Raw genomic sequence first — 17,981 nt, forward strand, 5'->3', positions numbered from 1 at the left:
ATCTTGATGATTGGATGGGTAATAGGAAATTCACCCCAGGGATCACTTCTGTGGTTCTGCTTCACAGAGGCACAGGAAAATAATTTTCTTGGGTGGCGAAAGCCAGGGTACCTTTTTGGCTAGGCTTGTATAGGTCCTAGGGCCAATAGCCTAGTACCTACCTATGAACCTATGAACCTATATATATATATATATATATATATATATATATATATATATATATATATATATATATATATATATATATAGACAGAGAGGAGAAAGCTAAATTAATCGTAATAATAAAATATGTTTATCAAAAAATGCTTTATTGGAAGTGGTAAGTTTGAAAGATTCTGAAGCCAGTTAATGTAAATATTAATATATGTAATATTTTTTTTCTTTTCAGGTACAGGTTCTTCAACCCTTAAACAATTAAAATGGAGATGGGCTAAAACAGCAGCTGAAGAAGATGATTTTTTTTTTCGAGAGTTTGAATCAGAAGATAAGTGCATCCCGACAGGTTCCAAAGGAGGGCGGGCAGCAGCAAAGATGAATGTTCCCAAGACATCAGCAAAGAAATGAAGAAAAATAACTCAGAAAGTGGCAGGGATCATTTAAAATTCTGGCTGTGAGATAGATCAGGGCTTCCCACTTGCAAGGGTAGAAGTCAAAGCAAGAAACAGATACGAGACGCAAAAATGCCCAGACAATCCAGTATGTAGAGTAAAAACTTTCTTTATTCCATAAACAGACATAAGCACTTTTGCAGAAATACTGCTTCATCAGATGTAATTCCAAACTGATTTTTTTTACCATTTAAGTATAAAAAACTATCACCAATTATCCAATCAGTAAAAGCTTACTATTGTTAAAGGAACAGGACCATTATTTCACTTTTTGTGCATGCAAAAGCTGTTTAAAAACACATTCACTGTGACAGCAATAAAATACGATAACATATATAAAAATATATATACATGTAAAGCTATAAACATTTTATCAAAATTTAAAACCTAAATTATCTGAACAGCGGTCTTGCTTTTAACATAGGTTTGAGTGAGACTTTGTCATTTAGACCATGACCACTGTCCCCCTCTCAAGCGAACTATCCACCTTGTTTCTAAGTGTTCAGTATAATTTCTGGAATACATTGATGTATTTGAATTATCAGACATTGAATGTATACAGAGATTAGTGGATGCTGTTAAGACAGGTGCTAAGGATTTAACTGCATCTTTGGCAGCTTTAGGCAAAGCAAATAAAAACAAGACTATCCCCATTATTAGTTGGTAGATTTTTTATACTTTAAGCAGTGGTCCTTTTAGAAAAGGAACCCCTTTTGTCATTACCACTTATATCATACTTGTTAATGCTTAGAGGTGTACCATATGAGTGGAGGATCAGCATGGTTAGCATATTACCAAAAATTCAGAAAACTCAAATCCTTTAACAAGCTAATCAGGTGGGTCCAAAGACACCCAGATACATGGCGTAGTATAATGCTATAAATAGCTGTGCTAAATAACACAAGACCCTTGCTAAGGGCACAATAGGTTAAAGCAGGCTGTGCATATAACAGTGGCCTCTACTTGTGGTCCAGTTGCTGTTTTGCCCATTTTTGTTCATGTTGCAGCAAATGTCACCCAGCTTCCAATTGCTGACAAACATTAAGTCAAGTCAAACCATCATCAATCAGCAACAACTCTAATATGGCAAGCAATCAGTTGCTGGTTAGCCAAGACAGAGGGTCCTTTCATGGGGTTAAGAGTTTTAACCAAACCTGAGGTAGTAGTATCATCTCATTTGCCCATTAAGACAGAAACTCTAGCCAAGGCTTTAGAGGAATATCCCAACCACATTGTTGTGGACAAATTAATCAAATGTTTTGCTACAGGTCTTTCTTTGCACTCCACTTATCTTTTCAACAACAAACTGGTTGCAAATTTGAAATCAACCAAGGAGAAGGATGACATCATTAATAATAGCATAACACAGGAAATACAACTAAGTAGAATTATCAGTCCATGCCTCGCTTCACCAGGGAACAGCTCATGGTGCCTCCTATAAGTTTACTCTCCAAGAAAAAATCATGGGAATTTAGACTGGTCCAGCATTTTTCATATCTGGCAGGTCTTTCTGTCACTGATTTAATCAGCCATGTTGATGGGCTGCATCATGGCTTGTGCCATCTTTGAGACCTTCAACTCAGCCCTGCAATGGTGTAGGAAGCACAGGGTAAGGAAGGCTGCACTGATACATTACCTAGATGATTTTCTAATCATAAAACATGGTAAGAACACACTAACACAGGCATGGAAGCTTTCGTGTCTCTATTTGAGGAACTGGAGGTTCCATTAGCTTCTAATAAGAAAACAGGCCACTCTCAATGCTTGCCTTTTTAGGTATAGACAGTGACATGTTTGCAAAAGGTTTTAGGTTATCAGTTCAGAAAATTAACAAATTAAAATCAGAAATGGAAAGCTTTTTGGACAGGGACAAGTTCAGAATAAGTCATGTAATGTCACTACTAGGTTCTCTTAATTTAACTTGCAGAGTAATACAACCAAGAAAAACCTTCACAAGAATGCTTGCAGATTTATTAAAAGAGGGCAAAAATAAGCAGAATTGGGTACGCCCTCTAGGAGAACAAAACAATGACATGAGATTATAGAAATTATTTTTGCAACAGTTCAATGAGGTTTCTGTTTGACAATGCATAGTTTCATAGTTTCATAGTTTAGTACTAGGCTATCTGCCCTGGGGCATTTGTAAGCCTAGCCATAGTGATGTGGCTTTTGCCACCCCATGAAATGGTACAAAAATGCACAGAATTGATTTAGAATACTGTGCCTCTGTCTAGTAGTGACACAGTGAAGGTCCCCTTATATAATAGAATTAGTTTACTGTGCCCCTGTCTAGTAGTGACACAGATGTGACCCCTGGGGTAAACTTACGATCTCCCATCCACCCATCAAGATTTCTCTTGAAGAGAGTTAGTGAGGGGCTCTGCTTAACATGAACGGGGATTCTGTTCCAGAGCATGGGAAGCCTCTGGGTTATGAATCTATCCCTCCAGCATGTCCTATTCATACTTGTGCCAAGGTTTAAGTCTTTAGCTCTCGTGGTTCTGATGGATTTGGATTTTTTGAGGTGGAGCATGTCCATCAGTTCCTGATTGGACATGGCCTTGTACGTCAGGCACAGATCACCTCTGAGCAGGCGGTATGCTACTGAATAGAGCTGGAGTTTCTTTAGTCTGGCAGAATAAGACATATGTTTGAGACCCTTGATCCTCTTGGTGAGGTACTTTTGTGGTCTCTCCAGCTGTTGCAAATGCCGGGTGAGGTACATACCAAATGGGGCATTGTACTCAATCATGGGTCTGATGAGGGAGGAGTATAGGGGTACAATGACATCCTTGGATCTGGATGTGAATCCCTTCATGATAAGGTGTGCAAGGTAGAATGTCTTTCTAACCACTTTGGCAACATGGGTGTCAAATGAGAGGTCGCTGTCGACTTGGGTCCCTAGGTCTCGGATTACTTTTTCCATACTCAGTGGGTTGCTGTCTATGTGATAATTTGTGGGTACTTTGTTTTTCCCAAAGGGGATGACTATACATTTTTTGGCATTTAGTTTAAGGCCATGACTCCGGCACCAGTTGTCCGTTTCTGTGAGGCCTTTTTGTAGGATGTATGTGTCCGCTGGTGTATCGACTATGGCACCTAGTTTGTAGTCATCTGCGAACTTTGTCAGCCACAACCCTCCCATGTTTGCTTTAACATCTGAGAAATAAATGCCGAACAAGAGGGGTCCCAGGACACATCCCTATGGAACACCACTTGTGACTGGCTTTGAGTCTGACATTGCTCCAGCGATTTTAACTTTATGGGTTCTGTCCTTTAGCCAGTTTGCAACCCATCTAGTGACATAAGGGTTTACATTTAAGCTGTTGAGCTTATCTATGATGCCTGAATGGGGTATTGTGTCGAACGCCTTAGCCAGGTCCAGGTAGGCAATTGGGTTTCAGCAGAAATATTGCAACTTTTTACTGACACCACTTCATGTGCAGGTATGGAGGGTCCCTTTTATGGAAAGGTGGTTTGCAGTACCTTGGCCAGCCTCCTGACTCATTGTGGTTTTGAAAGACATAACCTTTTTAGAAATATTCTCCATTTGGGAAGAAGTCTATGTTTGACAAGATGACCTGACAAAAAAATAATAATAATAACAATAATAATTTTCATTTCAGACAACCAAGTAGTAGTACATATCTTAAGAAGCAGAACTTCACATTTTCACAGTGTTCATGCAGTGTTAAGACTGATAGCTTTACTGTGTTTAAAAATGAACCTGTCTTTTTCTATCAAGCATGTCCTTGGTAGAGTTAATGAGATTGCTGATAATATGTTACATCTTCAGCTTTGCAGGTTCCACTCTCTGGCTCCAGAAGTACAACACCACCTCACCACAATCCCCTATCATCTATGGCTCATTGCAGAAGAAGGATGTTATACATTTTAGCACATGCATGGATGAGTAACACCAGAAGAGCTTAGTTCCTGCCTCTGAATAATCTTATTAGTTTCTACATGATCCAAGAAAGGTCAGACAAATGTTGGTCTTTGGATACAGTCATACTCTTCATTCTACACAGACACTCTGCTGGTGATTCGTCAGCATTCTTAAAATTGCAAACATCTCCCTTAGCATAGTTAGCTTGTGGTTTGAGTTTAACCTTATTCCTAAACCATTGGTCAATCAACTGTTGTTAATAGGCCGGAATAATGTAAAGGCAGCATTTAGACACACTAGAAAACCTTTAGGTGCTCATTGACTTCCCATGCTAATTAGATGTTTAAAAGTTCCAGTTCCAGTAATTTTCTGGACCACACTATTCATATGGATGCATGCAGGGGCCTTCAGATTCAATGAGTTAGTGCACTCACCTCCCTTGGAAGATAAAGCAATAATGACTCAGCAGGTAATCATTTGGTTAAAGAAATAAAAAAACAGAACAATCTAGCAAAGGACAGTTGATATTCCTTAATAAATAGAGAACCTTGGCAGTGTGTCCAGTTCACTGGGGTCTTGTCCTCAGAATGGCAGTCAAATATTATGAAGCAGCAAACCCATTTTATAAGGGTCCATATTAGAACATTGAAGTTTCAAAACTTTGAATGTTCTAATATCGAACCCTATTACATGAAAACTACAAACGTCGAACATACAGAACAGCAAATTTTTTCCTAGGGAAAAAATCCGTTGTTCCAAAACACATACACACAACTCAAGCACACCAAACAAACAGCAATCCTCACACATACACCTAAAATCTTACACCTAACCCTACACTAAACTATAAACATACCACTAACTATCCACTTACCTTAACCCTAACCCTAAGGTCCGTCACTATCGCACACTTACCTGACCCGCGCCCTAACCCTAACTCACTTACCCAGCCCTAACCCTCACCTCCACAAAATTTCATACTTACCTGACCCGCGCCCTAACCCTAAATCACCTAACCCACCCTAACCCTTACGTCCACACAATCAAACACATACCTAACCCGCACCCTAACCCTAACTCACCTAACCTGCCCTAACCCTCACGTCCACACAATCGCACACATACCTAACCCGCACCCTAACCCTAACTACCCTAACCTGCACTCAATCGCACACCTGAACTCGACCCATAACTTTCCACCACAGCGCCGAAAATACCGAAGCAACAAAAACGGGCAACCAAATTCTTTCCCTAGGAAAAAATGTGGTTTTCTGTTGCTTTGATATTTTCAACTTTCGCGTAATAGGGTTCAATATTAGAACAGTCGATGTTTTGAAACTTCGATGTTCTAATATAGCCCCTTTTATAACACCACAAAGGGCACATGTTATCCATACTTAAAGGCAATTCCATGATCAAGAGAGCATTAAAAAGCCTAGATATATTAGCTTTGGGACAGCATATGTTTTATTTAGGGCAGGGCAATCCACTGACACCCTTAAGTAGGGGAAAAGGTGGAAACAAATGCTCATTTGAGCTACATTATATAATACTTCTCTTTTGGTCATTACATGTTCACATATAATTTGGATCACTGACCAGTCCTTCATATACAGAGCAGTTCTCAGATCTCGAGTAAGAGTTAATGGAATAAACTGTGGTCTCCCTCATTCCTTCTGTTCAGTCAAATGGATGGTCTTTTGAGGTCTCTCCTGGCTACAATTATTGTCTCTCTTTGAAAGTCTTGCTAACAGAAGCAGAACTCTTGTCTGCTTAATTATTAATTTAGATGGGAAAGATTTATCAGTTATTCTAAAATACATGTTAATCAGCAATAGTTTAGCTGATTTGAGTATTTTACATCAGACATGGCTTTAGCCTGGTCATACATTGTGCCATTGTTCCTTATTCACAGGATCCACAGAGCATCTAGTTCATTCAATTGTTCAGTTATAGAGCACCATGATTTGAATAATCCGGACCCTGATTTGTACAATGAGAATGAAGTTCATTTGAATGACCTAGGTTTGGACCTCATTAATATATAGTTAGAGTCATTTTTACAAGACAACTATTTTAAAAGGCATTTATGACAAGACATACATGTTTGGTATCTATAGATTTGCAAAGGTGGGGAGTACAGCATGCTCACATGCTGGTGGATTTGAGCCATACCAGCCTAGTACATTTGTCCCCCGTATAATCTCCCCTGTCCTTTCCGAATTTTCAGAAGGTTGGAGTATAAAGATTCTAAGGCAGTGGGAAGTCTGGATGCAGTGTGGAACCAAGGAGGCACAGTCCATCCCCCAGTTAGTAAATTAGTTGGTCGGAATATGTGGTAGGTATGCCAACTGGCTTAGTTTGATTCAATTGATGCAGTTGATTTATTTGACTCAGTTTTGGTTATAAAAAGTTAATGTTGCATTCTACTATTCAAATGTTTAATGTGAAAATATATTAGAAGGTGACAACAACATAGTGCATGATTTCAGTCTGTTTATTTATTGTAACAAATTGATATCTGTTGGACATAAACAAATAAATAATGGAGTTATCCAAGATGGTCTTCAAAAATACACGCTTGCTGCAGTTGGAAAGATCATACCATTCATGTCAGTAAATGTATATTTATGAAACTTGGACAAAAGGACATAAATTACAATTACAAAACAAATGTTAAAATCACAAAAGATGACGGTGGCAGACATCAGTTGAAATGGTGACTACTGTATCTACCAAAATTAAAAAAAAAAATGTGTTAAAATGGAACACATATTCACCCCACAATGATGTGTTTACTCTTCTGACGTAATTTCCTTGCTCAGGCACCTCAAACCATTTTCATCTCTGCCATACTCACCATTTGTTACAGTTTCTTCCTAAATACATTATAAAGTTAATAAGAAAACAGTGAGGTATGCTTCCCAACATTTCCAGTTAAAGAATGCATTTTTAACAATAACTTACAATAATGTAAATGTATAAACTACAATTTGTATTAATTGGATCTCCCATTGTCTGTTGACTCACCAACTAAATTTCTATAACAGGTAATCTAAGGTTCAATACTCTTTCTTTTTTTTTATCCATTTTGCCTTCAAAGTTCAATAACCAGTGAAATTCTGTTTTTGAGAAATTCGATTGGGACTACATGGGTGATTACTTAGCAAGAACAAAACACCACAGCACTATGTTACCTGCTAGGCTAGAAACATTCAACTGCCTACTGTACTACCAACAAATATTTCAATAGAGTTGTAACTTAGTGGCTCTCACAATCGCTGGTACTACCCTAGGAATCCTTCCATCCCTTACCTGCGTCTCTTTTAACTTTTCTTTACTCTGATTGCTCCGTTTCTGCCACTAGGTGGCAATGTTTATCAGGAATTGCCCATTTCTCTAGCTCTTGTGGCTCCCAGAGCTGATTTTACTTGGAGCATGCACTGCTGTGCTTAACTAAGCTTTTTTTCAATAATTATCTAAATGATCACCACAGCCACATAAAACATTGCTCTTGACTTCTAAAGTTACCGCAGTGACTACCGCAATAAGAATGTTATTCATAAAAAGAACACCAAAGGTTGAGCCTGACTTCTTTGGCTCTCACCCCTGTACTTTTCCTTTCAGCCATAATAGAATCTCTCTGACCTACCTGTTCAAGAACATACCTAACTGATTGTTTTATTTTTCTTTCCTTCTACTGCTTCCCCCAGCTGGACTAACCTGCTCCATTCACCCTTGCTATGCTCGGCCTCACTCTGCTCCCCTACCCTACCTCCATTCCCACCCACACCCTCTTTCCTTTGATTTATTGTTAACCAACCACGCCACACCCCCTTCCACCTATCCACACACATTGTCTGAATTCCTCTGGCAAGCCCATCAACCCCACCATCTCCACCTAAAAATGCAGGACACCACCTCTATCCTCTCTCTCTCTCTCTCCCTTTCATCCCACTCCCCTCTGCTCTTCTACCCCTCCATACTACCCAATATGCAGTTACACTACTGCATACTAACAAATACTATTTTAATCCTGTTTCTCTCCCTCACCCACAACTACATCACTCTCCACATATACCATGTCAAACCCATCCATTCTCCAACACTTCCAATATCTACCTCAGTCCTCTACCCCACACCTTTCCTGACATCTGTTCACAACTGTATAATAACTCTACCAGTCTGCTTGCTTCTTTTAAACACTTACAAACTCACTGTCCTAATTCCCCTGCAGCCTGACTTCACAAACTGGCTAACAAACTAAAACATCTTATGTTACACTCCATCACAGAAATCAAGATGCGTGCTGACATTCAAGTTCAACGCAGGTCCCAATAACACCCCCTCCACTCCCCCCACCTCAGCATACTCTTCTCAGTCCAACTCACACTCCCATATCTACCCCTCACTCACAAAAACCTCAAACTCTGACTTGCTATTCACCAATTTCAATCTTCATAGCATAATGAACAAAGCTAGTGAATTTCAAGCCACCTTATCCACCTACTACTCTGACATAGCAGTAATAACAGAAACCTGGCTAAATCCCCACATCAAGAACAATGAGATTACCCCCAAATAGATATAACATTATTAGACTAGACAGACTAAATAAAAGATGCGGTGGAGTAGCTTGAGATGTTGCCTGATGAGGTCTTTAAAGGAGGCTTTGGACAATGTGTTTTGAATGCTAGTAGGGACAGAGTTCCATTTTTTAGTCGCTGAACTCCTATATATTGCATCTCCAAAGCTGTTGTATCTGTTGGTGACTTCTAGTAGTAGTTTGCTTGCTGATCTAAGAGGCCTTTTGGCTGAGTGATGTTGTACTAGGTTTTTGAGGGCAGAACACTTATTGGGGAGGTAACAGATTGAATGACAGAGGCAGAGCTAATTGTAGGTTAGGAGGTTGGGCAGTTCAAGCCAGTGGAGTCAGCAATTAAAGGAGAGTAGTAGTGCTGCAATTGAATTCATCCTCAAGTCTTGGTGAGTACCTTCATGAGGTGGATCCCGCTTTTACAAAATCTTACCAAGGTGACACTGATATATAGACTGTATTTATATAGCATATATCATGGACAGAAGTAGGTTAAAAACTAAAAAAGAGAGCTGGGTACTCAAGACCAAGGATATAAAAGTGCTCAATCCTGGTAGGCACACTGGAGCCAGGACTGGATAAAATGACAGTGTGCAATCCTCAAAATACGGAAACATTCCTACAATATTACCAGGCAAGGCCCAGGGGGAAGATGGCCCCCCTGTTGTAGAAGGAAGTAGCAGTTCACAAAAATCACAAAAACTGATAGGCCAAAGAACAGCCATAAAGACTATAAAGTGGACTATTGAGAATAAGAAATACATTATGTATTGTTATTATTATGCAAAAAGCCCAGAATTTCCAGACACAAGATATACAAAATGATTAAGAGAAAAATTAGAGGAAAGAAAAATACTTCAACAAGAAAAACTGTCAGAAGCTTCAAATGAAAATGTGTGTTCATTGATACAACAGATTTGTGAAAAACAGTATATAGACAAAGAAAAATGAAAAATACAAAGAAAAATTAGCTGAAAAGACAGAAAGCCAAACAGGGCAGCCAAAATCCCCACTGAAGTTGCAGAATGCTTTTTCAAGCCAAAAATTGATCCGGGAGTAGTCCAAATGCAAAACAGGGCAGCTAAAATCCTCCATGAAGTAGCAGAATGCTTATTCAAGCCAATATAAGTCTATATAGATCAAGAAACCTTGACCTGTATGATAAAAGAAGCAACTGAAGAAGTGTGAAAATATAAACAACAAAACCAAGAGATATTTGAAAAGTACAAAAAAAATATGGACATGGGAAAGGGAGATTTGATATGGTGCAATATTTATGCAAAGGAGAAAGCCAAATTAATCAATGTGAAGAAGACAGCCCCAAAGATATCTGAAGATAAATACAGTTAAATGCACCCAGATATGGAAAATTTCACAATAAAAAAAATAATTTCACAAAGATGGAATGTAGAAGATAAGATTAGGAAAGCAGAAGTTGAAGTGCCTGTGAAGTGAAGGATTTGGTGTAGAAGGCCTAGCACAGGTTACATCACAGCAGAATGGAGTGAGTCCCCAAAATAGGGAGAAACAGGAAGATCAGGAAACATCTGAAGAAGACATACGGACATGGGAAAGAAAAAGAGATTTGATATGGTGTAATATTTATGCAAAGGAGAAAGCAAAATTAACCAATACAAAATGAGCAGCATCAAATATATTTGAAGAGAAATACAGACAAAGGAATCCAGACATGGAAAACTTTACAATATAAAAAATAAGAAGACAAAGAGGAAAAGTAGAAAAGGAGATTAGTAATGGAGAAGTTAAGGAAATAGAAAATGTGGTCATGTACCTGCAAAGTGAAGGATTCTGTGTAGAAAATCTGATTCAGAAAGCACCACAATAGGATAGAGTAATGGATATCCAAATTAAGGGGAAATCAGTGGAACAGGAAGCAATTGGTCAGGTGCCATATGAAGATTATTTGGAGCCTTCCACAGGAAACCAGTTTAAACATTCACTTGAAGCTAGACAGCAAGGGAAAGAACAGGAAAACGTGAAAACTCTGATGCAATGTTGAGGAGTGATGGGCCAATGAGTTCCCCTATGATATAGCAATGAATGGCACGGGATGAAGTTGAAGAGAATGTGCCACAGGAAAATCCTATAGAATCTACTATAGAATGCCCGCAGGAATTGGAAAATAAGGGATGTGTCCTTAGTTTGAAAGAAAATGAGCTAAGTGAAGAGCTGCTTGATTTAATAGACATATACATATTAAGATCAATGAAAGAAACAGACTGCAGAAGTTTAATAAATGCCAAAAAGTCAGAAGCTTGATAAAAGAAATGAACACAGTAATTAGGACTGTTCATAGAGATCCATGTGATATAACAGAAGTAAACAGGATATATTACTGTGCAGCTAAATTAATAACTGATAAAGTTCTACCACAAGTACACAGGGTAGTGAGGGAAAGGAAGGGGAGAAATCAAATACCATCATGGAAATATCGAACAGAGAAAATTATAAAGCAGTTAAGACAAGAAGTGTCATTGTTAGAAGATTATAGAAGAGGGAATAGCTCAACAAAAATACTAAGAAAAATAGATGTGATAAAAGCAATGCGCACTATTAGAACAGACCAGGATCTATCATGCACTATTGCAAATAACCAACTGAAAATTTCAGCACAGGCAGAAAGACTTAGAAGATACAAAAATAAATACAAAGGAGAAGTACAAAATAAGCAGTTTATTGATGATCCAAAAAGTTTTATAGAGAATTGGGAAATAAGGTAAAAGGAATTGAAAGACCTCCAAAAAAAAGGAAGTAGATACATTTTTGAGAAGTATCTATGAAGATCCTGTGGAACATAACAAAGATACTACACGATTGACAAACCACGATGCTTTGCCAGAGATGGTCTGTACCTGTCGCCCCTGGGATTCAGGTTACTGGCTAAGGTTCTTGCTACCCCTATAGTGAGTTTTTAGGCAAGACTCAAAGGACAAAACCACCACCGTAACAGGTACAAGTATGAAAAATCTGAAGGTAATGCTACTCAATGCTAGAAGTCTAAACCTCAAAATGCACTCTCTCGAGGCACTCCTAAAAATGGAGAACATCGATATCTGTGCAGTAACTGAGACCTGGTTCAAGGCTCCAGAGAGCACCCCCTGCAATACCAGGCTACAACTCTTGCTACACTTTTCAGCCACCAAACCAGGACCAAAACACTAAAGGTGGAGGAGTGTCCATATTCACCAAGGATATTCACACCTCCAGGCTAGTTGCTCAACACAATGGATCCAAAATTCTCCAGGTGCAACTAACACTAGGTAACACTGCAATCCAAATTGTAGCTTACTACAGATCCCCCACCATGCCCCAAGATTCTCACTACACCTTTCTAAACATACTGGTAAATATTAAGATACAACCAAACACCCTAATAGACCAGATGAAATCCCGGGCTATGCCCTACATGAATTACAAAATGAACTGGCACCTCACCTAAGTGTCATGTTTAATCATAGCCTCCCCTTAGGCTTTGTGCCCACTGAGTGGAGCACAGCTACAGTTATCCCACTCCACAAGGGGTGATCCACCTTGAATCCTGGGAACTACTGTCCCATCAGTCTGACAAGCCTGATCTGCAAGGCCATTGAACATATTATTATGGAACTTCTAAACAAAGACATTGGCAACCTTCAAACACTGGGCCCCACCCATTTTGGGTTCATGAAGGGTCGATCATATCTCCTGAACCTGACTGACTTCTTTGAATCAGTCTCCAGAGCTGTGGAAGAGGGTAAGGTGGTCCACACAGCCTATCTGGATCTAGGCAAGACCTTCGACACCACTCCCACTCTGGAATCATAGATAAACTTACTAAGCTGGGCATAAATCCCTACATCACTCGATGGGTTGCCAACTGGCTTACTGAAAGAACCCACACTGTAAAAGTAACTGACTCCAAATTCATCTCCAGACAAGTGACAAGTGGAGTACCTCAGGGTTCAGTCCTGAGACTGCTCTTATTTGGCATCTACTTCTCTGAAGTACAGGTCTACACTAATGGACTCTGGCTAACAAAGTTCACACATAACCGCAAACAGGGAGATATTATTGAATCCCCAAATTATGCGGATATTCTACAATAGGGCCTTACAGAAACAGGTGTTTTGTGCCAGAGTCATGGGTTTAATCTCAATTCCAAGAGGTGTATAGGTATCTCCTTTGGGAAAAACCATGTACCCATGAATTGCCACATAGGTAGCAGTACACTAAACACCAAACGTGTGATAAGAGACTTAGGAATACCGGTGGACATTGGTCTCACCTTCAATAACCACATCACCACAACAGTCAGGAAATCCTTCTATGTGGCACACCTCATCACTAAGGGCTTTTCATCCAGAAAAAAGGAGGTCATTGTCCCACTGTACTCATTCTCATTAGACCCATCATAAACTACAACAGCCCATTCGGAATGTACCTCACAAGACATCTGCAACAACTGGAAAGGCCACAGAAACACCTCACTAAAAGAATCACAGGCCTAAAGCAGATGCCCTATGCTGACCGACTTAAAAAACTCCAGCTATACTCTGTCACATATTGTCTACTCAGAGCAATCTCTGCTTAACATACATGGCCATGTCAAACCCAGAGCTGTTGGACATGCTACACTTAAAGAAATCCCAATCCATCAGAGCCACATGCTCCAGAGACCTAAACCTTGTCATCACAATGAACAAAACATGCTGGAGGGATAGGTTCCTGACCCAGAGAGTCCCCATACTCTGGAACAGACTGCCCATACATGTCAAGCAGAGCACCTCCTTGGACCTTTTCAAAAGGAACCTTGACAACTGAATGGGAGATAGGAAATCTTCCCTGGGGATCATGTCAGTCGCCCTGCTAGGCAGAGGTCCAGGGAAGTAAATATTGTGGGAAGAAATAGCCAAGGAATTGTTATGGCTAGGCTTGTACAGGCCCTAGGGCTGATAGCCTAGTATCAACTTATGAACCTATGGATAGAAGAAGTAAAATAAAGAATAAGAAGTTTAAGGTACATGATATGAAAGGGGATGAAATAACAGCCAGAGAGATTGAAACACAGTTAAGAAAAGCCTCTAATTGGAAATCCCCAGACCCAGATGCAGTACCAAATTTTTGGCTGAAAGTATTAACATCTTTGGATGAAGATTTAGCCATGAGTAAGAACTATTTATATGCACACCCTGAACAGACACCAACCTGGTTGACCACAGGAAAAGCAATGTTCCTACTTAAGAGTGAACCTCCAAGCTATCCTAAAAATTATAGACCAATAACTTGCCTTCTGACGACATATAAACTATACACGGGAATTGATGTTGACAGAAATTATAGTCATTTAGAAGAAAACTCAATTATGCCAGTAGAACAAAAGGGGAATAAAAGAAAGTCATATGGAACAAAGGATAATTTGTTGATAAATAAAGTCATAGTGGAAAACTGCAAAAAGGGGAAGTATGGCATAGATTGACTACAAAAAAGCATTTGAAAGTATCCTGTATTCATGGATAAAAATATATAAGATACACCCTACACTGATCGACTACATTTCAGTGACCATGAAACAGTGGCAGACCATTTTGCAATTAAGCCATGATAAAGGACAAATTATTATCCCAGGGATAAAAATTCAAAGAGGGATATTCCAGGGTGACTCTCTGTCACCGCTGCTATTCCTCCTTGCCCTTACCCATTAAGCTGTCTACTTAACAGCTTAGGCCATGGCTATAATTTGGCTCCTAGAAAACAACAAAGTCTAAAGACTTCTTATCTTCTCTTTGTCGATGATTTAGAATTGTATAACTCATTAGATGAGGAACTGAAAGCACAACTGCAAGTTGTCAAAACTTTTTCAGATGATATAAGAATGTTGTTTGGTCTTGATAAATGTGCAAAAGCAACCATTAAAGCAGGAAAACTGCAACACCAGAAGAACATCAGTTTGTGACAAGAATGTGATGTAAAAGAACTTGAGCAAGGGGGAGTGTATAAATACTTGGGAATTGATGAAGGATAAACAATCAAACAAATGCGAATAAAACTTAGTAAGGAATATTTCAGAAGACAAATTTATCCTGAAAACAGCACTGACATCAGGGAACAAAATTCAAGCTATGAACTAATTTGCTCTTCCTGTCCTACCTTACAGTTTGGAGTGATTGACTGGCCCCAAGATGTGTTGGATAGATTAAATAGGAAAACAAGAAGGATGCTTCATGCTCAACAAATGATTTATAAAAATCATTGCATACCAAGATTATATATTCCCCATTCTGAAGGAGGAATGGGCCTCCTTGAAATTGATTATATGTATTAATCTGCAATCATGGGACTCCACACATATCTGCTGACATCACAAGTTCCAAATGTAGGGAAAGTTTTAAAACATGAGGAGAATAAATCTAAGATGACTTCTCTGCTTAATGTAGCGAAGTATATTGGTATCAAGCAGGAATGGAAATCATACCAGGAGTGGCTAAAAATCAGGCAGCAACTGAATGTGCCAAAAAAACAAAAGAAAGAATATAAGGTGAAGGACCAGATGAGAAGGCAAGAAATATGGAAAAAGCATAAATATGGTTGCAGTATAGAAAACTTCTGGAAGAACCTCATGTTGATCAGGACTGAACACAGGAATGGTTAAGGAGAGGCAAATTCAAACCAAGCGATGAAAGGTTAATATTGGGGGCCCAAGATAGTGGGCTGCATACGTGTTGGTTTATAAAGTCCATTGAACATGTGGGAGAAACAGATAAATGTAGGCTTTGTAAAACTGAATTGGAAACAGTTGCACACCTTGTTGCAGGTTGAACCATACTAATAGCAGAAGGACTATATACTGAAAGGCATAATAATGTGACAAGAATGTTGCACTGTGGATTGTGTAAACATTATGTTACTGAAGTGGTTGAAAAACACTGGAAACATGAGTCACAAAGCATCATAGAAAATGATGAAGGTATATCACATGGGATCACCCATTACCAACAGTTTAAAAGATAGATGCTAGAAAACTGGATATAGTAGTTCAAGAAAAGAAGACAAGAGTAGCATTGATCATTGAAATTGCCACACCCAGTGACTACAGTATCTTGTATACAGAGAGACACAAAGTCATAAAATATCAGGATCTGCAGGCAGATACAAGAGCAATGTGGAAGAAAGATACCCAGACAGTTCCTATAGTAGTAGGATCAATGTGTCTTATAAAAAAGAATCTACAATCATATTTGGATATGTTATCAATCCATGTAACTCTGTAAGAATTGCAGAAGGAGTCATTACTGGGCACATTGTGGGTGCTCTGAAGAGCACTTTTGGCTGACATCAAAAATTGAAACAATACTAATCATGAACTTTAATCGTACTGTGACTTAGGAATGGGGTCCATTCCTGTCATGGTATTAGATACCCAAAAAACTTGGAGAAATTAAAAAAGGCAGGAACCTCCTTTTACAAGTAAATTATCAAACATGTATAAAGAAGTTAAAAATGAAACAGGCAGCTTATCAGAGAAATACTGGAAATATTTTGTAATGATAAATTATCATTTACCTAATAATATAGATAAAAGAACAATACTACACACGACTAATATGACAACTTCATCTGTCAAATGGAGACTTTTTACATGAAAATTTATGAATAGAGCTTCATAATGCCTTACATTATAGGCAAATACAGCAATGAGAACAACATATGTTGGAGATGTATGAGTGGTGTGAAGGTGAATTGGTCCCATATGTTGTTTGGCTCTGTATTGCTTAAAAAGTCTTGGGAAGAGATTAATAAAGTTTTACCAGCTTTATTCTCTGATATTTACACTTTCTAAGTCTATGGTGTTATTTAACACACCTTTACCTGATTGTGTCAAGGAGAATAAGTTTTCTTTGGTTTGGGCTATATTGGCTGTTGCGGGCAAAACCATAACAAGAAATTGGAAATCAGATACTTCTCCCTGATTTCAGGAATTTAAAAATCATCTTACTGATTGATGTCTGTCATCCAGAATTATTAACCATCAAATCAAGATCTGTCAAAGAGCTAAAACAAGGTGAACGGAAACTATAAGAGCCGGCAAAAGAATAAAACAAAACTGTTTATTGTGAGCGCTTTCGGCAAGTTCATTGCCTTGCCTTCTTCAGACAAACAGTGAGAAATTCAATCAGGTTCTCTTTATACCCAATTTACTCTTAATTGGGTAAATTAGCTTAGATATTAGGACAACGTGACTAATGCATAAACTTCCATTCTGCTAAATAGAATAAAATAAAATAAAATAAATCACCATGCCATAAAAGGAATACATCTGACAACAAAAAACCAAATAATCTGAAAAATACAAAATATTATATGAATATACAAGTAAATAAAATCTGCTTTAAAAGTACATTTAGACAGTTCTAGTATTGAAAATGATCGAAACACAACACTTAAACTCTTTTCTTAGTATATACTAAATTAGTCAACTAATAAGTTAAAGAAATTCAGAAAAGCGAACAAGTGCGTAAAATAATGTTGCAACAGTCAGGGTTTTACCATCCTGCTGTATAAATATACAGTTAAACCTGTTGTAAAAATTAACCAACAAACTGCATAAGCTAACCTAAATAGCCATAAGATCAGTGGTAAATATTCAAATGGGCTAAGGGGTGCTATGTGGACATAAATTATTCCACTAACATTGGTAATCAATCCATTATCCTAAAAGTATATTTAAATAAAAATGTACCCAGTTATTCATCTTTTTAATGAAAGGAGCTTCAAAATGCATTTGATGGATAAGCTATCATTAAGACCAGGGTATATTTGTGCCCTTGTGTTAATCTGCCACATCAGTTCATCTATTTCTAAATAAATTTGCCAGGGTCCACCTCTAATG

The sequence above is a fragment of the Protopterus annectens genome, chromosome 7.part0 (genome assembly GCF_019279795.1).
Source record: "Protopterus annectens isolate FY-2018-M chromosome 7.part0, PAN1.0, whole genome shotgun sequence".
NCBI classification, from domain to species: domain Eukaryota; kingdom Metazoa; phylum Chordata; order Ceratodontiformes; family Protopteridae; genus Protopterus; species Protopterus annectens.